This window comes from Lynx canadensis, chromosome B1 (assembly GCF_007474595.2).
Source record: "Lynx canadensis isolate LIC74 chromosome B1, mLynCan4.pri.v2, whole genome shotgun sequence".
Classification (NCBI taxonomy): Eukaryota; Metazoa; Chordata; class Mammalia; order Carnivora; family Felidae; genus Lynx; species Lynx canadensis.
In genome coordinates, this window is record NC_044306.2 from 10813720 (window position 1) to 10838499 (window position 24780).

Below are 24780 nucleotides of genomic sequence, written 5' to 3' on the forward strand. Positions count from 1 at the left end.
GAGAAATCAGGCTTCATCTTCTCCACACTGCTTGGATAGTTCCTCAGCTAAATACCCAAGTTTGTTACTTACATGATCTACTTTCCACCCAACAGAAGTTAATTCAGTCACATCCTCTGCTACTTTAAAGCAAAGGATCATCTTATTCCAGTGTCCAATAACATGTTTCTCATTTGTGTCTGAGACCTTACCAGAAGCACTTGAACATATTTCTGGCAGCATTCGGGTAGTGATAATACACATTCTCCTCAGATAACAGACATTTTCTCTACATCTCTTCTAAGTTCTTTTTGAGACCTCACCAGAATTGCCATTAACATCAATGTTTTTTAAATTTTTAACAATTATTCATTTTTGAGAGAGAGAGAGAGAGCACGAACGAGCATGAGTGGGGGAGAAGCAGAGAGAGAGGGTGACACAGAATTCAAAGCAGGCTCCAGGCTGTGAGCTGTCTGGAAGCTGTCAGAAATTCTTGGTGTTCCTTGCCTTGTAGATGTATCATCCCAATCTCTGTTTATATCATCATGTTTTGTTTTCCTTCTGTGTCTCTATGTCCAATTTCCTGCATTTCTATGTAGGAATCCACTTTTCATAATTTGAGAATGCACTATTCAACCCAATACAGCATATCTTATGGAAATAGATAAACCCGATAAGATGATATATTCACCGAATAGCTGAAAATTTAACTATTATGTCAACTCAATATTTGGAACTGCGTCAATGTAATTCCTTGAATTTGAAGAAACTGAGAAAAAATGACATAAAATAATTTGGTGCCTCCACTCTCTATAAAACCATCATTATAATATGAATGCCTACTTTACTAACAGAAATTACTACTGATTACTAGTGACCAAACAAAAAGTTAAATATTAAAATTTAACTGGTAAACTTGAATTGATCAGTAACTTACCTTTGAATATTACAAGTTTTATCCTATTTACTTCTCATTCCCCTTCCCTAACCCACATAAGCTATTATTTAGTCCAGTTTAACAACTAGGGAAATTAAAGGTCACAAAGATTTAGTTCATGATTAATGCGGGAATGAGGAGACAGATCTGTTTAATGGCATGTTTTAGCATGCTAAACATGATTATTTTACTACAGTCTTCTTCAATAATTTTTGCTTTGTGCTATTTCCTTTATTATTAAATCTTTCTTCTAGTCTTAGATAAATTTTATCATCATAAATTCCTTTATGATTCCTTTAACTTGAAGGCAGTCTTGCATAACATCTACTGGAGAAAGGATGGTAGTTTTGGTACCATTCAACTTTCATTAACAAAATATTAATGAAGGCCATATAATGTATATGCTGATATAGAAATTTATATCTAGGCAGGCTTACAATTATGGTTTTATCAAAGAAATTATTTAAGAGTCAGTCTCATATTCACTATGTATTAAAAAAGGAACCAGGCTTTGGGCAAAGAAGACTGTTCATCAGAATTGAAAGTAAGATTCATGTCATTATTAGTGTTTTCCTTGGGGCCATGGTGCTTGTAACTGCAGTGTCTTCTGTCCTTTCTTCATTGTGTTCTTGGAAAGTGGGAGTAAGTGGGGGAGTGGGCCCACGGTGGGGGCTCTGGAGGAGGATAAAAATAGAATTTGTGGATTTATCTACCAGTCAGAAATTTTCTTTAGTAGCTTAAAGTGACTGATGACCATGATTATTACATTAATTTTCATGACACCCTTGGGCGACAGTCTGAAGTATCATTTTCGCTATTTTTAGAGAGAGAAACCTAAGATTCTCAGATTAAATAACTTTGCACAGGGCAAACAAGTCCTGAAGTGGGAACAATGTTCCCAGAACAGGACTTAAGTCGACTCTTTTGTAAAAGTACAGGAAATCTTTCACCAAAGGCAGAACTGTAGTTGCAGATGGGCCTCTTAACGTCCCGTAGGCTTCCAACGCGGTGCACAATAGACAGTCTGAACATCTGGATTCAAATCCAGCATCTACCTCGATTATTTCTTAACCAGCGCACGACTTTATGCAAGTTACTTAACTTCTCTGAGCCTCAGTTCCTACCTAACAACTTCACCTCACTGTGTTTTTGCAACTGACTGAGAGCGTATATACCTGAAAACACTAAGCTCACAGTTTGGCACATTACAGGCGCTCCTGGAAACATCCACGTCAGTTCATTACATCCACGCATGCCTCCAGGACACAAGATTGCAAGTCACAGTTAGAAGTCTATTCCTACCTTTAATGACCCTCAGATTAAGTCTCTGAAAAACATTTATTTAACAAGCCTGTTGTTCTCAGCCTGGCATGCTTGAAGTACATTAAAAAGCACCTGTTTGGCTCTTGCAGAAAATCAGGACTGAAGAATGACTAACCTCGTAAGCCAAGCAGAGTCAGGAAATGCTACTAGCGTGTATTTCAAACTGGAATTGATGTTTGCTCCATAAAGCAGGCAGGCTACAGTGTAAGTCTCAAATATAGTAAACCGTCAACAAAATGTTAAGGGGAGAAGAAAAGCATCATATAAATATCAGAGCACTTCTGGCGGAGAAGTGATGCAGACCCAGAAATTACAGCTTGAGTGGTTTAGGCACTTTATTCCACTAAGGATTGAAAGTGTAATTATTAAACATCTGTGAAATTTCTTCATAGAATATTAACGTAATACTCTTAAACATTTCATTGTAGAAATCTAGGCTCCATTCTAGCAATCCTAAAACTTGAATGTAGGTTTGGTTTTTTTTTTTTTTTTATTTTTTAAAAAGTTTTTATTTATTTTGAGGGAGAGAGAAAGAGAGCTTGAATGGGAGAGGGGCACAAAGAGAGAAGGAGACAGAGAATCCCAACCAGGCTGGACACTGGCAGTGCAGAGCCTGACGTGGGGCTCACAACCATGACCTGAGCTAAAAACAAGAGTCTGTCGCTTAACTGACTGAGCCACCCAGGGGCCCCTAGATTTGAAAATAGTTTTAAGGTAGTAATGATCAGGGGAAAATATTTTAAGTATCTTTTATCTATGAAGTATACTTTATTGACTGATCCTTCAAACTGTGCTCTTGAGTTAAAATGGTAACATAAACATTAATTCCTCTCCCACAAATATTAGGTTTAATTTTACATGATGGATTTTACAACAATAAAGGCATCTTCATTTTGCATTTTTTGAATATTTGAAGCTTCTCTTAGAAATGTTTTCCTCCTTTAAAAAGTCTATCAAATGCACATGCCTATCTTTCATACAACATTTCCTTATTCTTATGTAGAGGGAAGACAATAAAATATAACTGTCACTCTTTTGGGATGTTGTTTTAGGGTTCAACAACAACAGACAGACAAAAGACATCAAAAGTACCTTTGCAGCTAAGTCCAAAAGGAAATATTTTCAGGCAGGGTAGACAGGAAATACACCGTGCAAATTACAGAGAGTGAAAATGCCTTGGTTAAGAGTGGTGCATGCATTCACGGAGCCCCCATCAAGAGCTGATTCTTGGCTTCTTGTCAGGCTTTGCCTGATCATCTAGGGGTGGTTCTCACCTCAGAGCTTATCTGCAATTTAAGTGCAATATATGTTGATTTAAAAACCATTTCAGAGCTACGATTTTTTCCAAGGAAGTTTAGTTTGTAGTTAAGTCCTTGTTTCTGGGAATCAAGTTTGCACATTAAAAAATTTTTAAAAATGAGCATTAACAATTAAAACTATCATTATAGGTTAATACCATTCCCAATATATTCATAGATCAAATAGATTAAATGTGTCTTAACATAAGTATGTGTCTATCACACTAAAAGCAAAAAAAAAAAAAGTATGTGAATGGAATAAATTATTTCCAAAGAATCAAAAGTTAACTACCCTTTGTTATATTTAATAGAACCTGTGAATTGCATATTTGCTTGTATTCTTGAGTTATTTACATGGGGGCCAATAACTTAAAAATTTCTGGAAGGCATAATGCTGGTGATGACTAGGGCAGGTGTGAAGAATACAAGACTAAATCCTATGTCAAACCTATTATATACGTAGGAGAGTCTTTGGCAAAGAAATTGAATGTAAATATGAAAACAAACGGTTGTCATATATAGTGGCAATATAATAAATCCTTTATCCATGAATTTATCTAAGCTTTTATGAACCTATTTATATTTTCAGTACTTACCACGTTTTAATATAATAAACACCATAGATTTGCTACCAGTAAAACCTTAAGGAGATCGGTTGTCCACATCTCAAAAAACATGGTTATATATTGACACACACACACACACACACACACACACACACACCTTAAACACTTTCAATTGCTCTGCTGTCAATAGATCAGCCCAAGGATATACAGCAAAAAGCAAAAGAGAGAGCCAGAAAGAGGGGGAGGAAAGAGGGAGGGAGGGAAAAAGGGAAGTGAAGGGAAAAGGAGGAAAAGAGGGAGGGAGGACGGGACGAAAAGATAGAAAAAGAAGGAATCTAATCCAAATTTCAAAGAGCACACCTAGTGTATTGTATTTTGCTGTTATAACTTGGAGGGAAAAAAAGTCTCTTATGAGTTTATGAAGTCTATAAAAAAGGGACAATTTTCACACAAAAGCTAACAAACATGATAGAAAATAGAGGCAAAAAAAAAAAAAAGCTAAGAAAGGAAAATGAAGACGCTACTGGTAATTTGGGACAGAAAGAAAAACTATAATAACTAGAGTATCATTAGACATGACAGAAATCTTCCAACAAAGCCTGCCCTGATGCCTGAGGTGATTCACATCTCCGGGTGTGCATTGGGGTCGTGCATCCATTGAGGAAGAGAACAGAGAGCCGTGCTTCAAACCAGTGAATTAAGACTTTTCATAAGAAGGCAGGACAAGGTTCGACTGTTCTTGAATGTGCTGATTCTGCAGAATTCTAGAAGACAGAACATCTGGTAAATGGGAATTTGATCATTCTAGAGTATCCACATGTGTCCCATATTTACTCATTACTGCAAAGACAGTAGCTTTTGTTTGACTAACTGGCTTACCTTTAGTAAAAAAATCATTTCAGAACCCTGAGCATGCCTAGGAACCGAAGAAGCAGGAAAGGACTCCACTGCCAGGCAACTATGGAAGTAACCGGAAGAAGCAAGGGTGTTGTTGGAAGTACATTTGCTGTCCTCTTGCTCTCTGATTACTTCAGTCATTTCTTTGGTTTAGTTTGTGAAGGAGGGTCTTATTTAGAAGTTTTACTATTCAGAAACGTTTTGGGATAAACCATTTCATTGTCTGTGACTCCCATTCTTGAATTTATCTAAGTGAATGTTTTGATTCTGGCTTATACGTGTATTCTAGTCAAAGCAAAATATTAATGAAAATTTGAATATTGATTCTAAAATGTCTTCTATTGGAGCCGTCATTCCTCCTTGGTGTCACTGCCACAGTCAGAAGACAGCATTGTGGGGATTAATGGAGCTTCATAATGCCTCCTTCCCTGTGGTATCTGGAAATTAGTCATTCCTTACCCCCCCCCCCAGCTTGAGGGACACTCTGATATATGATGATGTAAGCACTTATCATATTGTTTCATCACGACTCTCTGTGCCTCAGAAAAACCTAACAAGTGAGCTCTGTTAAGTAGCCTCTGAACTGTTCATCCTTAAATTCCATGCAAAAAAGCATAAAACGTGACAGAGCTTTCTGGATTTTGGCATTTTTGTTTTTCCTTCAAGTGGGTTCAAGGAGAGCGATCAATTTTTATTAATGTTATTATGTATTCAATGTAAAAATAGGATATCAGAAATTAGATTAAACCTGCTGAGATTTTAAATCTGTTTAAATTTGGAAAAGAAATTTATATCTAGTGTTTTCTAGACACTGCTTCATTTTTAAACCCTTACGAGTTCGTACATCTTAAATTCCGAAATTTGAAAACCCCATTGTTTAGCAAAGAGCATTTAAAAGGATTAAAAATTTACTTTTTGCCATTAAATGCAACTTGGTAGACATTAATTTTTCAGTTTTTCCCACTACTAACCTTTTTGTCAGGTATTAGGACAGAAAAGCCTTGTTTCTTTGTCTAGCATTTTCCACATTAGTATCAAACTAATCCACATAGACAAACGAGTGATTAATTTTTTCCAAATAAATTATTTGCTAAGATCCTTTTTTATAAATTGTTAGTTTAAACCAAGATCAACTATTAGTATTGCAATAGGTGATAGTTTTCAAGAGTTTAATAAGCAAAATTCAGTCGGCTTTACAATTTCAACAAGATATAATTTATCAAAATCTTCTAAGATTCCTATAAACACTTATATCCACATATTCCTATTTCCCTTACCTCCATCCTTAAATAGAAGCTGAAATGGAACTTCTTTACTTACTAAAGATCAGCTCTTCATAGGGGGGGTATTTTATTTAAAACAGTTTAAATTTGCATAAAGGAAATGGTAAAAAATAGAAGCACCTAATCACTTCTCTTTTTCACCTTAAAAATGTAATTGCATCGGTAGTTCTTTTGTTTCACTGGGGTTTGTTTCTTTGGTTCTTCATTTATTTTCTGTTGGGGCATTTTCTATTTCAGGAAAGGGGTGATTACAAATTAATTCTGATAGGAATTTTGGCTGAGAAGTCTAAATTACACTATGGTGTAGAGCCATAAACATTTCTCCGGACTTCCATAAGAAGATGGCTGGACTTTGTTACAACAGTGTCCAAAAGAAAATGTGTCAGATTATGAGAAGTTGAAAAAGGCACTGAAAACATGGCATAGTTAAAGAGCTAATGTGGGCAGTGCTACTGATTAAGTATTTGAAGTGTACTTGGTGTTTATCTTTTCATGCTAACTTCATATGCAGCCACCGTAATAGGGCCATTTAGTGCCATCATGACTTTTCTTTTGATCCAGATGTCCTATAAATTCAATTAATTTCAACAGTATCTAGGTCTTCAAAGACCATATGCTATCTCTGGGGAATGTCTGTGCAATCTACTCGCCAGCTGTGAAACCAGAACTATGAACCAGCAATTTTCCGATTCACATTTACAGCATTTATGGTCTAATACCACCATCCACATGAAGGAAGAACACAGACCTGCTTCACTCAATGTTTGGTGGAAGGATGTAGGCTGTGCAATAATCTGAATGATCTTACATTAGGCTTGCTTCATTGTGCCCTACCATCCCTAAGGTGGTCTGCCCCACTGTATTTTGTGTGAGAAATTAGAAGTATGCATCACAAAGTAAGTACATGTCTCCTTTTAAATGATTTATTGTGTTAATGTAACGTAAACAACTTCTCTCTACAATGCATATCCCTTATTAGAGAATCCAAATATCTTTCCTGTTGCAAAATACCCAATTTGTATCTGAAATGGTTAATTTTATGTGTCAACTGGGTTAAGAGATGTCCAGATGGCTAGTCAGACATTATGTCTGGATCTGTCTGTGAGGGAATTTCTGAAAGGGATTAGTATTTGCTTCAGTAGACTGGGAGATGGCCACTCATAGTGGTGAGGGAAACTCTCTCACTCAGTCTGCTGATGGCCCCAATAGAACAAAAGATGAAAGAAGGACCGATTCCCTTTCTCTTCTTGAACTAGAGCATCTATCTTCTCCTGCCCTCAGGCATCAGTGATCCTGGATGACAGGCCGTTGGACCCAGAATGAAATATACCACGAGTTTTCTGGTTCCTCAGCTTGCTGACAACAGACTGTGGACTTTTCAGCCTCTGTAGCCCTGTGAGCCAATTCCTGTGACAAATATCTTCACATATGTATATATATCCTACTGTGTTTTTTTTTTCCTCTAATACAATATCTAAGCAAAGTTGAAGATGTCCTAGAACATTCACACTTGATGGATTTATTGTCAAGGGGAAGAAAAGTGGCTGGAGAGGACTGTGTATGTGCATTGGTGTTAAAGCAGGTGGTATGCGTATTCAGATCATAAAATGTAATCTAAGAGAAAACAAAGGTGAACAAAGGGCTGACCCAAACATTACTCAGTGTATCCTGTTTAGCACTTCCATTTTCTTGTTCAGTTTACTTTTTCCTTTATTTTTCCTATTGACTATGTCCTATTTAATGGAAAATCCAATTTTCACCCTCTCTCATTTTAGAAAGACTACATTAAATTCACTTTCCTCCAGCCTTGGACTGAATGAAATCCCCACTCTGAATCTAGCAGTTTTTAACGGTGCACTAAGCCATCTAATGTATCTCATAAGGATTTTTAAGTACAAGAAGTTTTGGAATTGAAATAAAGGTAGCATCCACCTGATTTACCCATGGATGGTGGTTCCACTGGCAGTTTCCATTTTGTTTAGTGGTTCAGTGGTGTTACGGTTTGGTGTAAGTTGTGTTTTTACTACTTGTGGTTTTCTGCATTTTCAGTTTATATATTTACATATCTATATTAGACATACAGGTATATTTTAATTCAAAGAAGATCAGACTGATACAGTGGTGTCTTTCTCATTGGTGTCAGATTTTTCTTTAAAAAATAATTAGATAAAAGGTCACGTCGGGCAAATTCTTTATGAAAAGTAAAGATTTCCGATGCCGAAGTGTAGTGAGCATGTTAAGCCCTTGTCAAGGAATATATCATTTCTATTTAGCTCTTCCTAGATAAAGTGACTGTATTGAGTCTTCAGTGAACTCTGTTATTCTGGAGTAAAGGAGAAATGACTCAGAGGAAATACGTGAAGGGCATCTTGAAAAAGGGAATTGTAACTGCAACTTTTCAAACCTTTGCAAATTATAGTATTCTTCTCTAGCTGGAATTCTGCTTTCTGTTCAAATTAAGTCGAAGGTGATTAGTAACCCTTACATTAGGTACTCTTCCCGTGATGACACTGTTAGCTTTGAGAGAAAATTAAGTTAGGAAAAAGTTTAGTTTGATAAAACACAGTTGCAGAATTATAAGTCAGTGTCTGTATCGCTTTATTACTTGGAAAATGACTGGAAGGAAGCAGTATCCTAGCAGTGTTTCCATTCAGGTTTTTCATACTGGAAATGTTAATTCATTTATAAAAACTAGAGACATAGAACTATTACAAATCTTGATTTCAGCTCAGGTTCCCCTAAAATAGAAAAGCTGCCAGCGTGCCTATTTCTGATCCAAATGCAGAAAACCACAGTGCCATTTCTCAAAGGTAACAACCCCGCCATTGCTCTGCCTGAGGACTTTATTAGATTTAATACCGAGAGCTCACAGTCAGCTACTGCCAGTGAATCCCTTGAAAGCTGGAAACTTGGATTATCTTTTGTCTACATTTCTATTACACAGACTGTTGTTAACCTTCCATTCCCAACTTGAACCTACTTAATGGTGTTGCCAACCAGCAGCTGTACCTCTGAGGGCCTCCAGCAAAATAAAAGCTGTATTTCACATCTTAGGTGTAGTGTAGATTTCCAAGAAGAAAGGTAACCTGATCTTTTAACATTCTGTTTGTACTTGCAAAGTATAGCACATTTGCAATATGATATTCCTTCTGGGAGATCACCATGTGGATTATTCTGCAACTTTCAGAGGTGATTGAAGTATTTCAAATTAGAGTCTTGAAATAAAGGAGCTCATGGCCAGGAGCATTATCACTTCACAGAGTGGAAAATGAGGTTTACTAGTTACTAAATCAATAGAAATAACAGGATTTGTATGAATAACTTAGGGACTCTTTATTGAAGCTTTTGTTTTCTTCATTCCTTTCCTTGCTTACTCCTAATTTAAAACATAGCAAGTATCGCTTCAACTTCACTCTTCATTATACAATGTCAATATTCTTGGTTTTTTATACATGACACATACACACAACACAGCTCCAGGTATACATAAGGGCATCGTAATTGCTTGCTTACATGTTAAACTAAAATACGTGCCTATTAGTTTTCTCATTTAGACACAGGTAAATGTGAAGGGAATAGTTCTCAACGTAAGAGAAAATCAGAATGTCATCTCTGGATGAAAGTCATTTAACAGTCAGTTCTTTACTGTGCATCCCAGGGCTACATGCTCTTATTAAATATCTAAGCCAATACTTCACAATTGTTTCGTTTTACTTTTTTAAGGTTTATTTATTCTTGACAGAGAGACAGAGACAGAGACAGAAACAGACACAGAATCTGAAGCAGGCTCCAGGTTCTGAGCTGTCAGCACAGAGCCCAACGCTGGGCTTGAACTCACAAACCGCAAGATCATGACCTGAGCCAAATTCAGACGCTTAACTGACTGAACCACCCAGGCACCCCAGGCCAGTACTTAGTCATTAATATTCTGATTAGTTACCACAAAATATTCTTGCATTGAAGCAAGAGTTTTGTTGCATAGAATTCAATGTTCTTATTCAGCATCTAGAGATCATGATTAAGGAAATCCTCTACTCAGGATATATACTTAACATGAAAGAAACAGAAAAACAAACAAAAAAAAATGATTACTCCCCATAACTTCTTAATGTCCTCAAACTTCTGAAATTTTTTTGTAGTGGCATTCCAGCTTACAAGTATCTTTCCAATGAATAGTATAATTCTTGGCTTTAATGTCATATTATCCCAAGCAAAAACTCAGGGAAGGCTACACATGCATAAATTAACCTGACCCGTAATTCACAGCCTTGACACTAGCTTCAGAAGGAAAACTCAGTATACACCCAAACCCTACCAGTCAAATATGTGGAATGGTGACTAATGCTTTGCAAAATACAGAAATACTAACCATTCTTTTTATTTTTTTTCTAGTATAGTTAACATACAGTGTTATGTTACTTTCAGGTGTACAATGTAGTGACTCAACAATTCTATACATTACTCAGCGTTCATCACCTTAAATATACTCTTATCCCCTTCACCTATTCCATTCCTTCCCCGATCCACTCCTCTCTGGTGATCATTAGTTGGTTCTCTGTAGTTAAGAGCATGTTTCTTGGTTTATCTCTTTTTCTCTGTTCATTTGTTTCTTCAGTATTAGGTATTAGTGAAATCATATGGTGATTTTTTCTTTTTTCGCTTAGGATTATACCCTCTAGAACCATCCATGTTATTGCTGGTAAGATTTCATTCTTTTTTATGGCTAATATTTCATTGTATACATACACCACATATTCTTATTTTCTTTTTTAATTTTTTAAATGTTTATTTTTGAGAGAGACAGACTGTGAGCAGTGGAGGGGCAGAGAGAAAGGGAGACACAGAATCTGAAGGAGGCTCCAGGCTCTCAGCTGTCAGCACAGAGCCTGATGCAGGGCTCGAACTCAGAAACCATGAGATCATGACCTGAGCTGTAGTAAGACACTGAACCAACTGAGCCACTCAGGCCCCCCATACACCACACATTGTTTATCCATTAATCTATGAAAGGACACTTGGGTTGCTTCCACAGTGCAGTAAACACAGGAGTGCGTGTCTTTTCAAATTAGTGTTTTCATATTCTCTGGGTAAATACCCAGTAGTATAATTCCCAGAGTGTACAGAACTCTATGTTTAATTTTTGAGAAACCCCCATACTGTTTTCTACAGTGGCCACACCTGTTTTCACTACCACCAACAGTGCACAATGGTTCTTTTCCACATCCTTGTCAACACTTGTCTCTTGTGTTTTTCATTTTAGCCCTTCTGACATGTGTGAGATGATATCTGTTGTGGATTGTATTGGCATTTCCCTGATGACGAGTGATGTTGAGCACCTTTTCATGTGTCAGTTGACCATGTGTACGTCTTCTTTGAAGAAATGTCTGTTCATGTCCTCTGGCCGTTTCTTAAACTGGGTATTTGGGTGTTTTGGTGTTGAGTTGTATAACCTCTGTAAGTATTTTGCATACTGTTTATCAGATATGTCATTTGCAAATATCTTCTGCCATTCTGTAGGCTGTGTTTTAGTTTTGTAGACTGTTTCCTTTGCTGTGCAGAAACTTTCTATTTTGATGTAGCCCCAATAGTCTATTTTTGCTTTTGTTTCCCTTGCCTCAGGACACATATTTAAAAAGTGACTGCCGATATCAGAGACAGGACTGCCTCTGCTCTCTTCTCGGATTTTTGCGGTTTCATGTCTCACATTTAGGTCTTTAGTCCATTTTTGAGTTTATTGTGTATGGTATGAGAATTTTGTACACTTTCATTCTTTTGCATATAGCTGTCTAGTTTTCCCAATATTATTTGTTGAAAACAATGTCTTTTTCCCATTGCTTATTTTTGCCTCCCTCATCAGAGATTGACCATGTAATTGTGGGGTTTTTTCTGGGCTCTCTTTTCTGCTCTATTGATCTATGTGTTTCTTTCTGAGCCAGTACCATACTGTTTTGATAACTAAAGCTTTGTATTACCTTGATACCTGACATTATGATACCTCCAGGTTCAGTCATATTTTTAAGACTGTTTTGTATATTCAGGGTCTTGTGTGGTTCTACACAAATTTTGAGATTACTTGTTCTGATTCTGTGAAAAATTCTGTTGGTATTTTGATAAGGATTGCATTAAATCCGTAGATTGCTTTGGGCAGTAGGGACATTTTAACAATATTTGTTCTCTCAGGCCATGAGCATGGAATATCTTTCCATTTGTTTGTGTCATCTTCAATTTCTATCATCACTGTTTTACAGTTTTTCGACTACAGGTCTTAGGATAAGTTTATTCCTAGGTATTTTATTATTTTTGGCACAACTGTAATGGGATTATTTTCCTTCTCATTCTGCTACTTCATTATTAGTGTATAGAAATGCAACGGATTTCTCTATATTGATTTTGTATCCTGCAACCTTACTGAATTCATTTATCAGTTGTAGTAGATATTCAAATCATGGAAAGAAAAAGCATAGACACTTAAAGCTGGAAGGAACCAAAATCAGTTCATCAGACTCCCATATTGTCTGCAAAAAGAAGGGGGAGGTCAAGGGACTTATGGCGTTAATACAGAGCCTTAGTGAAACACATTCCACTTGCATTCTACTATATAATTTAAAATTACTGTATTGGATTTTACCGTAAGATATCTGAAGCCTTCTAGAAGGGCTGAGCTTGCTATTATTTGGCTAAGGCCATATTGGACACGTCATGTGTCTGCTCAGCAGGGCCATTGCCAGAGAGAGCGCACATTTCTGGGACAATTTCCAGCCCTGTATAGTTAGTTCTTCACATACCCCAAACATTACTAAAGCAATTAACCTTGTTGAATCTTTCATTTAAATCACTGACTTGAAGCCTTTAATTTAAGCCAACAAAAAGTCCCTACAAAATGTCGGCAGTTTGTTTTGTGATAACTACAAAAGTACTATCTAGACTTACAACTAGGTTATTGAGTCAATAAGCTTTTTCAAATAATTCATCAAATATTTATTGAATACCAATTATATTTGAAACAGGGTATCAACTGTCATTCAAGACTGGGAAAGTACAACTTTTATTCTCAAGAAGCTTATGAATCATGTGAGTAACTGTAATGTATTGTATTCCAGACATTTGATTGGTCCTAAGAAAATAACATAAAGTGCTCCATGGTTTCAAAGTTCAAATCAACTGCGTTGTTTGAGGAAGATCAGGGAAGTCTTGAGAGATGAGATGATAATTGACTTTGTGCCTAGGTAGTTTTTTAAATTGTAAAGAGTGTTTTATATTGTTTTACAAAAGAACACATTTTCAGTATAATAAAAAAACATAAGCAAAAACCAAAAATACGACATCTAAAATTCCATCATTCACAGAAATGGGTATGAATGATACCTGGTGCATGTTACTCCATACATTCATATGCATGATATATATTATATATCTTACATTTAAAAACAGCTTCATGAAATCAAATATTATCCAAGTAGAATATGGCTGTACATATTTTATTTGATTTAAAGAAACTATCTTTCTTTCAATGTATTTTAATGTCCAGGAAACAGAAAAATTGATCTTTCTATCTATAGCAGAGACTCTTCTAAATCTAATTGAGTGGCAGGAAGCTCCTGAAATGCCAAAATTGTGTTTTTATTTGTTATACAGGATGTAGTGATATTCAAGTTGCATTTTGGAGTTCTGCATCTCCCTATAAGAGAGGTCTTTTATTAGTAATATAGTAGACATATAGAGTTTATTCATTTTAGTTCTTAATACCATAGTGAGTATATGGTAATTTATTCTTTTACTAATATTCAGTGCCTAGCATCAGGTTATTCTCAGTAATTTATTCTCAGTAATATTCTCAGTAATTTATCATCTGGGGATTTTTTATTTAATTTTTTTCTTAATGTTAGTATTAGTCTGCATTATCAAGTAATAAAATGCATTGCTTTATTAGAACTTCAATAAGGATAGAACACATCTTTATTTCCATATATGTAAACCAAAATAAAAGATTTTATCATATTTTTCTCTCCTCAACCAAGTGCTAAATATTAAAATTTTAAATATATAGCTACCAGTTTACCAAAAGAAATTTTCCTACAATATGAGGGCCTGAAGTTCTGTAAATATATTTAGTTAAGCCAATCAAGATAATAGTACATATGTATTTATTCCTAGTGTGTGTTAGGAGTTGTGTTAGTGCTAGAAACTTTGAAGATTCACAACAACCTTATGAGTAAGGTATTGATATTATTCCCATTTCATAGTTTAAGTGGCTGAAGCACAGAGATAGTGATTATTATGCACAAGGTTACCTAGGTGATGAGGGCGGGAACTGAGAGAGTAATCCCGGCCATTAGACACTATGCAATACTACTTCTTGTGAAATGAAACTATACTTATTATTTTACCAAAGGAATATTTTCAGTGGAGAATTTTTTGAAAGATTTTTTTTATTCTTTATTTATTTTTGAGAGAGACAGAGGCAAAGACGGAGGGAGACACAGAATCCGAAGCAGGCTCCAGGCTCTGAGCTGTGAGCACAGAGCCTGATGGGCTCAAACTCACGGACTGTGAGATCACGACCTGAGACAAAGTGGGATGCTTAACCGACAGAGACACCCAGGCACCCCTCAGTGGAAAATTTTTGTTCTTGGTTGAACATCTTTTACATATACCACTAGGCCCTACAAAGACGACACTGTAACTTTATGATTACACAGCTTTTAATGTTTAGATCAACACTTTTAAAAAATACTAGTTTCATGAAATGTTTAAATGTATGACTTGAGGAAAGCTATCCATAATAAAGTAATTTGATACATTTGGGCTTAAACAAAATTAATCAGGCTTCTGTACTATGCCATTTTAGAGACTTTACATGTGAAATATACACTGTGACTCTTCAAGGGTAATAGAATATGTCCAGTTTATCATATGAAAACCAAGCAAGGAATGGGTTTATTGAAACATTTACGTAATTTTATTGCTTATCTTAAATATGCTACATGATAGTGGGTACTGGATACAGTATAGATCTGTTCTGTTTAGTGAGGATTTGGTTTGGGGTAAGGTAGACACCTCAGGGTTTCCACTGGTACTGGATTCGAGAGGTACATCAGTTTTCCTGGGCTGGAGATATTTAAAACAATCATATCTAATAATATAACCATTTGGATACTCAAAACTGTATTACCAATTCTGCATATGCCATCTTGTGATTTCTTTTTTCCTAATCTGAGATACAGTGTGGTGCAGATCATACAGCTTAAAACATGTTGAAACTCAAATTCCAAATATCTACTCGAGAATATTTCTCATCTGTTTCATTTATTAGCAGAATGAAAATTTTCATGACCTGTGAACAATTTTCCATTAGAAGTCATTTGCCGTATTTTCATAATTTCAAACAGAGGTTCTCAAACTTTAGGGTGCACAGGAATCACCAAGAGGCCTTGTTAAAACACAGATTGCTTATTAGTAGATGTATGTTGGAGCCAGATAATTAGCATTTCTAGCACCACTGGAAGGTTCATCCTTGTGAAGAATGTATATGGCAGTCAATATTTGTGGTCATATTATTTTGAAATATCATTCAAGACAAGATATTGTGACCTGTGGATTCCCAGATTACACAAATAAAAAGTTATTCAGTTAAATGCTGATATGGTATTTAAAAAACATTTTAGATTACCTCACACCACTAACTACTTTTCAAGCTGAGGTATGGAGGAGATTTGAATTGGAAAATATCACACCTAGAATCAATTCTGTACTTAGTGTGGAATGGATTGTTAATAAACCATGAGGTACAAAGCCTGAAACACAACTCTAGTCTCACCTGGATTTGTTAGTGATGACACAGCAGATAGTCCACTCATCTGTTCACCACGATGCATGGTATGGAAGATAAAGAGAAAGCGGTAAGTCAGTTACTAACTTTTTAGACAAGCTCCTTGAGTCAAACGGTACTTCCAGACATACGGTCATGAAGAGCAGACTGCAGTGGAAAGGATTTGAAGGGCTGGATTTTATTGCTCGTCGTTTCATGATTATGTCTACAGACAAATCATGTAAACTCGCAACATTTCAATCTATTCGTGAAATAAAAGGATTCTGTTGGATGAGCTCTAAAGTCGCCTGTATTTCTGAAATATACGGATTCTTTGCTTTTGCTCCCACGAATATTTCTCAATTCACTGGCTCAGAACACTGTGGTATTCTGACACTGGTAATGCTCGATTTTACTTATTTAGGAAAATTAATTAGGTGCTCTCTGCTTGTAGTAGCCATAACAAAAATCAATTGGAAGTCATTAGAAGATCGTAATTACATTTAAGCAAGCTCTACTGTAATTCAAAATTCATGTTAATAGAAACTTCTAATAAACTCATTAATTTCAGATTTAGAAATTATAATTATCACGGTTGTATCCACATATCTGCCCATAACAATACAGAAAGATAGCAAGCACAGTGGTCAAGTAGGTAAGAACAAAATACACATTTCTGAATATTTTCACTAAAGTCATATACTCTACAAATATACACATATCTAACTCTTTAGATTGCAAAACATAACGCTCACATGAAGCAGTCATAGAAAGAAAACTGTCCTCCCAAATGTCAGTTAATGTTTCATCAAGTGTAAAGATGATCTATATGTAAGGAAGAGTCATTAGAGTCCCAGAAGGAAACCAAATCATAAGCATATTCAGGTGACTGACCATGGAAGATGTTTTAGATTAGAGTCAGAACCTCAAGTCCAAATTAAATACTTAGCTTAAAGAAATGCTCATCAATCTGCAGTTAGCATGGATATGACCCACAATCCAGAGAAAAAAAGGCTGTTGATATGTGTGTGGACCATAAGTCTAAAAACGATACTTTCTCAAAGAGCAAAATGACAGCACCAGATAAAAGAGCAAAAGGACAGACTTTCTTTAACTCAAGAAATTCTACTTAGAGCAAAAATTCCACAACAAAACCAATTTATCAAACAGGAAGACCTGAGAGAAGCATTTTGATTTTAAAGCTGAAATGAGGTTCCTTGCAGGATATATTTATTATTTTGATCAAGTCTTCCAGCCATGTGCTTTTGAGGTACTCTGCTAATATAATATTCTTTACGTTTTGGTTTTGGTAGTATATTATTATTCTCTTGTCACTGGTGTTTCAATATACATGGTTCTCTTCTGGTCAGTGATTCCTTTTAGCATGTAATTAAACTCAAAGAAAACAACAGATTTAAAGCTTGGTTATTATAATATAAACCTACAAACTTGGTAAAAACTATATCCAATGACATAGTGTGAGACATCTTTTGCATGTCAGCCATAGGGGAAGAAATGATAGGCAGTTTCAAAATGCTAAAATGTGTAAGAACAGGAAGAGAACTCTATCATAACCTATTGTAAAAGAGAAATCTGATTAGTATCCACATTCACTAAATAAAAATGTATATACTAAATACATATAATATGGTGTCTTACCAACTAAAATAGATAACTGACCAATGAAAACAGTATAATTTTAAAACAGTAAGAATAAAGAGCGTTTGATACACCAGATGTCGTCTTGTTGATGGAGAACTTTTAGAATCAGCATAGGTAATGAAAACAAATGGCACAGGAATTGAAATCGATATAATTTGTGAAGCAAATATGAAGACAGAGATAAATTACTGAAAGAGGAATGAAAGTAAGCTCACCAACACTCTCTAACTCCTGTAAGGAAACAAATCAGGAATGTGAATGGTGTTTATAACTATTTTTTAAATGATCCACAGTAAAGGGTAAATAAAGGAGGTTACTAGGAATTCAAAGAAATGAACAAATGCAGAATGCAAAATCTTGCCAAGAAAACAGACTCAGAAACACTATACATACAATTCTGGGATAAAGAAATACTTACTCAAACTCGTCATGATGGAGATTAATGACACATTACTCATGGAGAATAATGGGTGGAAATATTGAGTTGAACTCAGAGAAAGGCAAAAATCTAGGTCAGGTTGTCACAAAGTAAGGAGATTTGCTAGAGGACAAAGCTGTAAAATGTTGTCTAAAATGTCAGTGAATAAAATATGTGCATCTTTCTTTTGCTTAATTAAAATAATTATGACATGAACTTTGATTCATGGATAGTTTTTGAGTCTCTGTAATTGAACTTAAATTTTTAAAACACACTAACATTCTATCTACAGCGATGGATGGATAATGTGGTAGTTGTCCAGTACAAAATGACCCCTACTTCCCAGAAAAGGTCTACAACAAGCAGAGTATCACCAGCCAAATTTGTCCCAGTAGCTCTGTTACTCAAATTAAAGCTACAGTTTTGTATACACATACCCCATACAAAGGCAGTTAGAATGACCCAAGCCACATCAATCAGAATTTGGGTACTTTTCAAACTGGAACAGGGGAAAGTTACTTCCTTTTAGCAGGCAGGAGCAGGCCAATGTAAATACCTAGTCAACTAGTAGGCTTATTTCCGGATGCATTCCTAAGATTGTGTTTGGAGAAACTAAGCTAAGCGAGACAACAAGAGAAATTTAGAAGTGAACAGAAGAAGAAAAAGAGATCACTCCAAAAGTTCAGTTGTTGGACAACTACTGTGTTAATTTCATTTACAATTTGGCTTAAGGGAGAGTGGGCTTGCAACAACAAAATGTAATCAATAACACACCATGGAGCACTGAATCCCTTTTACCATAAGATTATAATATGGGTAAAAAATGCTCTCAAAATTATCCCAGAAGTTTTACTTCTAACAGTATGTGGGAAACCCCAAGTATTTGGAAATTAAATCACACATTCTAAATAATCTACTGTAAAAGTAGAGATCACAAACACAAAAATCTAGTATGTTTAACTGAATGATGATAAGTAGACAACATAAAAGTTTTCAGAATACATATAGTACTTACAGGAAAATTTGTAACTGAGAAAGATTATATTTAAAAGGAAATAAAAATACATAAATATAAATATCTATTTTTCCCAATGCAGAGATACAAGAGCAAATTAAACTCAAAATAAGAATAAGGAAGGAAATAATTTAAGAACAGAAAACAATGAAATAAAAATAGAGAAATATTAAAGAAAATACATAAAACTTAAAGTTGTTTGGAAAAGATAAATAGATTGATAAATAACTAGCAAGGATGATCAAGTAAAGAGGAGAGACAGAATTGCTCACTTCAGAACAAACTAGAGACATCACAATGTTACAGACATTAAAATAATAAAAATGAAGTTTTGAAAAAAAACTATTTGAATAAACTTGACAACACAGAACATTAAAAAGTAATTTGTAATTAAAAACATTTTCACAAAGAATTCTCTAGCTCCAGATGATTTCACTGGTAAATTTTATCAAACTTTTAAAGAAGGACAGGTATCAATTCTAGTCAAACTCTTTGAAGAAATAAAGGAGATTGAAATTTTTTTCAATTCATATTCTGAGGCCAGTATCACACTGACTGCAAAAACAGAAGTGGATATTAACAAAGTGGATATTATACAGAGTAGTACATCTCATGGACACAGAAACAAAACTCCCTAACAGAAGATGACCAAATATAATTCAAAAATATAAAAAAAGGATAAGCGGGGCGCCTGGGTGGCGCAGTCGGTTAAGCGTCCGACTTCAGCCAGGTCACGGTCTCGCGGTCCGTGAGTTCGAGCCCCGCGTCGGGCTCTGTGCTGACCGCTCAGAGCCTGGAGCCTGTTTCCGATTCTGCGTCTCCCTCTCTCTCTGCCCCTCCCCCGTTCATGCTCTGTCTCTCTCTGTCCCAAGAATAAATAAACGTTGAAAAAAAAAAAAAAAGTGAAAAAAAAAAAATAAAGGATAAGCATCCATAACCAGTGTAGGTTTACTGTAGGAATGCAAGGTTGCTAAAACATTAAAAAATCACATCTGGGGGCACCTGGGTGGCTGAGTTGATTAAAACGTCTGACTCTTGGGGCGCCTGGGTGGCGCAGTCGGTTAAGCGTCCGACTTCAGCCAGGTCACGATCTCGCGGTCCGTGAGTTCGAGCCCCGCGTCGGGCTCTGGGCTGATGGCTCAGAGCCTGGAGCCTGTTTCCGATTCTGTGTCTCCCTCTCTCTCTGCCCCTCCCCCGTTCATGCTCTGTCTCTCTCTGTCCCAAAAATAAATAAACGTTGAAAAAAAAAATTTAAAAACAAAAAACACACACAAAAAAAACGTCTGACTCTTGATTTCAGCTCAGGTCATGATCGCACAGTTTGTGAGTTCGAGCCTCATGTTGCGTTCTGGGCTGATGGCACAGAACCTGCTCTGTCTTACTTCTGTCTGCCTCTTCCCTGCTTGCCTTCTCATCGCTGTCTCAAAAATAAATATTTTAAAAAAATACTTAAAAACCCAATCTTTTAATTTGCCATATTACCAGTATGAAAACAAAAACAAAAACATAAAAACAAAACAAAGACAATCATTTCAACAGGTACAAAAAAGCATTTGCTAAATTCAAAATCTATTCATGGTAGAATTTATTAGCAAATTAGGTATAGAAGAGAATTTCCTCAGCCTGATTTAGGGCATGCACAAAATGCCTACAGCTAACATTTATTTGTGGAAAATTACAAAACATGCTTTCTAGCTATACATTAAGCAAGGACATTCAACTCTCAATTATGTCACTGTAGAAAACAAAAATGCAAGAAACACAAACATAAACTGTCCAAATCTTACCAAAACTTTATTTATTTATTTATTTTTTAAATGTTTATTTTATTTTTGAGACAGAGAGAGGCAGAACATGAACAGGGGAGGGGCAGAGAGAGAGGGAGACACAGAATCGGAAGCAGGCTCCAGGCTCTGAGCCATCAGCCCAGAGCCCGATACGGGGCTCGAACTCACGGACCACGAGATCGTGACCTGGCTGAAGTCGGACGCCTAACCGACTGCGCCACCCAGGCGCCCCACTTACCAAAACTTTAAAAAGAGATTCAATTAGGTTTCACAATTTACTGATTGGTTCTCTACATCCATTTCCTTTCTCAATTTGTATAAAGGAAAAGTAAGTATGCAGGGAAACATCTCTAGGACAGAAGCAGTTTGATAGGGATTTTGGGAAATTAAGAGTGAGATGCGTTTTTTTCTTAATATCAAAATTTATTGATTGAATAAGATTTATTGTCAAAGAACAAATTTTATAAATATACTTGTAAGCACATTTTTGTTCATATAGGAGTAGATTCTTACACAGTAAAGACTTCTCATGAATTTTGCTTCACTACTGAAGCATTGAATATGCTTGAAATATTTTGATATTTTACAGATCACATAATCCTGATATTATTTCCAGCATAATTACACAACTTGGAAATTCACTTTCAGAGCTACTCATATTAGCATTCACAGACGAAATAGAAGAACCAATATATACGATGAATAAAGTTAGTAAAATTTAGTATCATATATTTCATTTGAAATATGTATTTTTAAAAAACCATGTTAAATTAAAATTAATACACCTAGGAAAAATATCTTGAAGAAAGAGAATGTTTTGGCAAGTGACAAGTCACAGTATTTCAATAATAGGGAACAGTTATAACCATCCATTATGTTTTCATTAAATTTCCATTCAGTGTAAGAATGTAGTAATCACTACAAGGGATACAAATAAAGATGAGACACAGCTTCTACACTACACTGGTTTTCTCTTGTTCACTGGAATATTTGCAAACATCAATCATGGTGTCCAACTAATTAGGACAAGTTGCCACCAAAAATGACAATTGCAGCAATATCACATTTCATAACTATTATATTACACAGATTTTATATGAGGATTATGGAAGAGGAAGAGGTGAAAATAAAGTCATAAAGCTACAATATAAATATTAATTTATATAAGATAAAACATCAGATAACATTTTGTTTTCACAAACTGCTGAGTTTATTGAAGGCAGGAATAACCTATTCTATAACTCATCAAAAGGACCATTGAAGAATGCTTAATTATAAGACTGAAAGAATAGAAAAAGTATGCGTATTGCTTTCACATAGATTCTTTGAAATGTGGTTTTTATTTTTTTTTTTAAATTTTTTTTTTCAACATTTATTTATTTTGGGGACAGAGAGAGACAGAGCATGAACGGGGGAGGGGCAGAGAGAGAGGGAGACACAGAATCGGAAACAGGCTCCAGGCTCCGAGCCATCAGCCCAGAGCCCGACGCGGGGCTCGAACTCCCGGACCGCGAGATCGTGACCTGGCTGAAGTCGGATGCTTAACCGACTGCGCCACCCAGGCGCCCCGAAATGTGGTTTTTAAAAGATGAACTTTAAAGTGCTTAAACGGTGGTTTGCTGACCCTTTGGTTACTTTCATCCTTCACTTTTATAGGCTATATTGATTCAAATACTGGAAGACTATAATGGTAAAAAACAAAAATACACACAAACCCAATAAATCAATAATACTGATATTCAAGCAATATTACATATTATTAAAATAATCTCATTATGTATTTCATCAAAGAAAATTGAAGTTCTCTAATACTTAAAATATATGTGTGACTCATCTATGTGTACATGCATATCATGTAAGTATACGAATAGATAAATACTTGGGCAATATTACAACAGAGACACAATTGACAAATCGAGAGAAGTTTTACTAAATTTTTTTGATGGACAAAAGTTCTTATATTGATACAATGCTCATTAATTCATTTGACAAATGTTTATTAAATACCTGCTGTGTATTAAGTGTTGTATTATACATTGGTTACACATTGTCAAAAAAGAAACACCTCCATGGGTGTCTGGGTGGCTCAGTCAGTTAAGCATCCAACTCTTTATTTCAACTCAGGCCATGATCTCACAGTCCATGAGATTCAACCTTGCATTGGGCTCTGCACTGTCTTCGAGGGCTGGTTTAGTGCTGATGAATTTCTTTAATTTTGTTTGTCTGGAAAACTCTTTATCTCTCCTATTTTGAAAGATAGCCTTGCTGGATAAAGTATTCTGGTTTCCCAGGGTTTTTGTTTGTTTGTTTCTTGTTTTTGTTTTTCTTTAAGCGGTTTGAGTTTATCATACAGATCTCTTCTGGCCTTCAAACTTTTGACTGAATCAGTTGATAGCCCTATGGGATTTCCCTTGAATGTAACTCTTTCTTTGTGATGTGTTTGAAATTCTCCTTATCACTATGTGTCCTGGTATGGACCTCCTTTGGTTGATTTTGTTAGGGGATCTCTCTGCCTCCTAGATCTGGAATTCTGTTTATTTTCCCAGATTCTGGAAGGTTTTGGCTATTATTTCTTCATATAAATTTTCTGCCCCATTTTCTCTTTTCTCCTTCTGGTATCCCTACAATGCAAATGTTATTACACTAGATGGTGTCCCGAGTTCTCTTACTCAGTTTTTATTTTTTGAGTTTTTATTTTTTCTCTTCCTTTTCAGTTTGATTTCTTTACATTACTCTGTCCTCCAAGTGACTGATGTGTTCTTCTGCTCCCTTTATTCTACTATGTATTCCATACATTTTTAATTGCCATTATGGAGTTCTTCATCTCGGATTGGTTATTTTGTTTTGTTTTCTCTTTGTTGAGGGTCGCATTGAGGTATTCCACTCTTTTCTCAAGTCCAGTGAATATCTTTATGACCATTTCATTAAATTCTCTATCAGGTATATTCATTACCTCCATTTTGTTTAGCTCTCTTGCTGTGATTTTGTCCTGTTCTTTCATTTGGGACATATTGCTCTCTCCCCTCATTTTGACTAACCCTGTGTCTATTTGTATGTGTTAGGAAAGTTTAGGAAAGTTAGCTAAGTGTCCTTTTCTTGGAAGCAGTGGCCTTACGAAAAGGAAGTCCTGTGCTGGCCTGCAGTGAAGTGTACCCTAATCACACAAACCTGGCACCTCAGGAATGTCTCCTCTGTGTGTTGTGTGCACCCTAAACTTGTGGCTGAGCCGCTTCTGCTTTTAGACCATTAGTCTTAAATGGCTCTCTGCTTTTTGTGGGCAGAGTTTGATCCCCTTGTTGTGGGCCACTCTGGGACCACACTGGGCTTGAGTTGTCAGACCAGGTGTTTGCCAGAGATGAAGTAGCACTGAACTGTAGGGTACTTTACCTGAGGTGCCTTCTGAGAAGCTTGCGTTGTTGGGCGGGTCCTGCAGTCTGACTAGATGTCTGCCCCAACACATTGCTGGGACTGCCATGGGACTAGAATTTAAGCCTCTTGAAAGCGGGAGCCCTTTTTTTATTTTCATTTTTTATTTTGATAGAGAAATAATTAGAGTCAAGCAGGGGAGGGGGAGAGGGAGAATCCCAAGCAGACTCTATGTTGTCAGAGCAGAGCCTTATGCAGGGCTCGAGCTCCCGAACCACAGATCATGACCTGAGCCAAAATTAAGAGTCGGATGCTTTGTGTGTGTGATTTCTACTTTGACAATAGATTACTTAGAATGTTATTTAATTTCCAAATACTTGGGGTTTCAAACATATATTTAGAAGTAAAATTTCTGGGATAGTTTTGAGAGCTATCATGCTC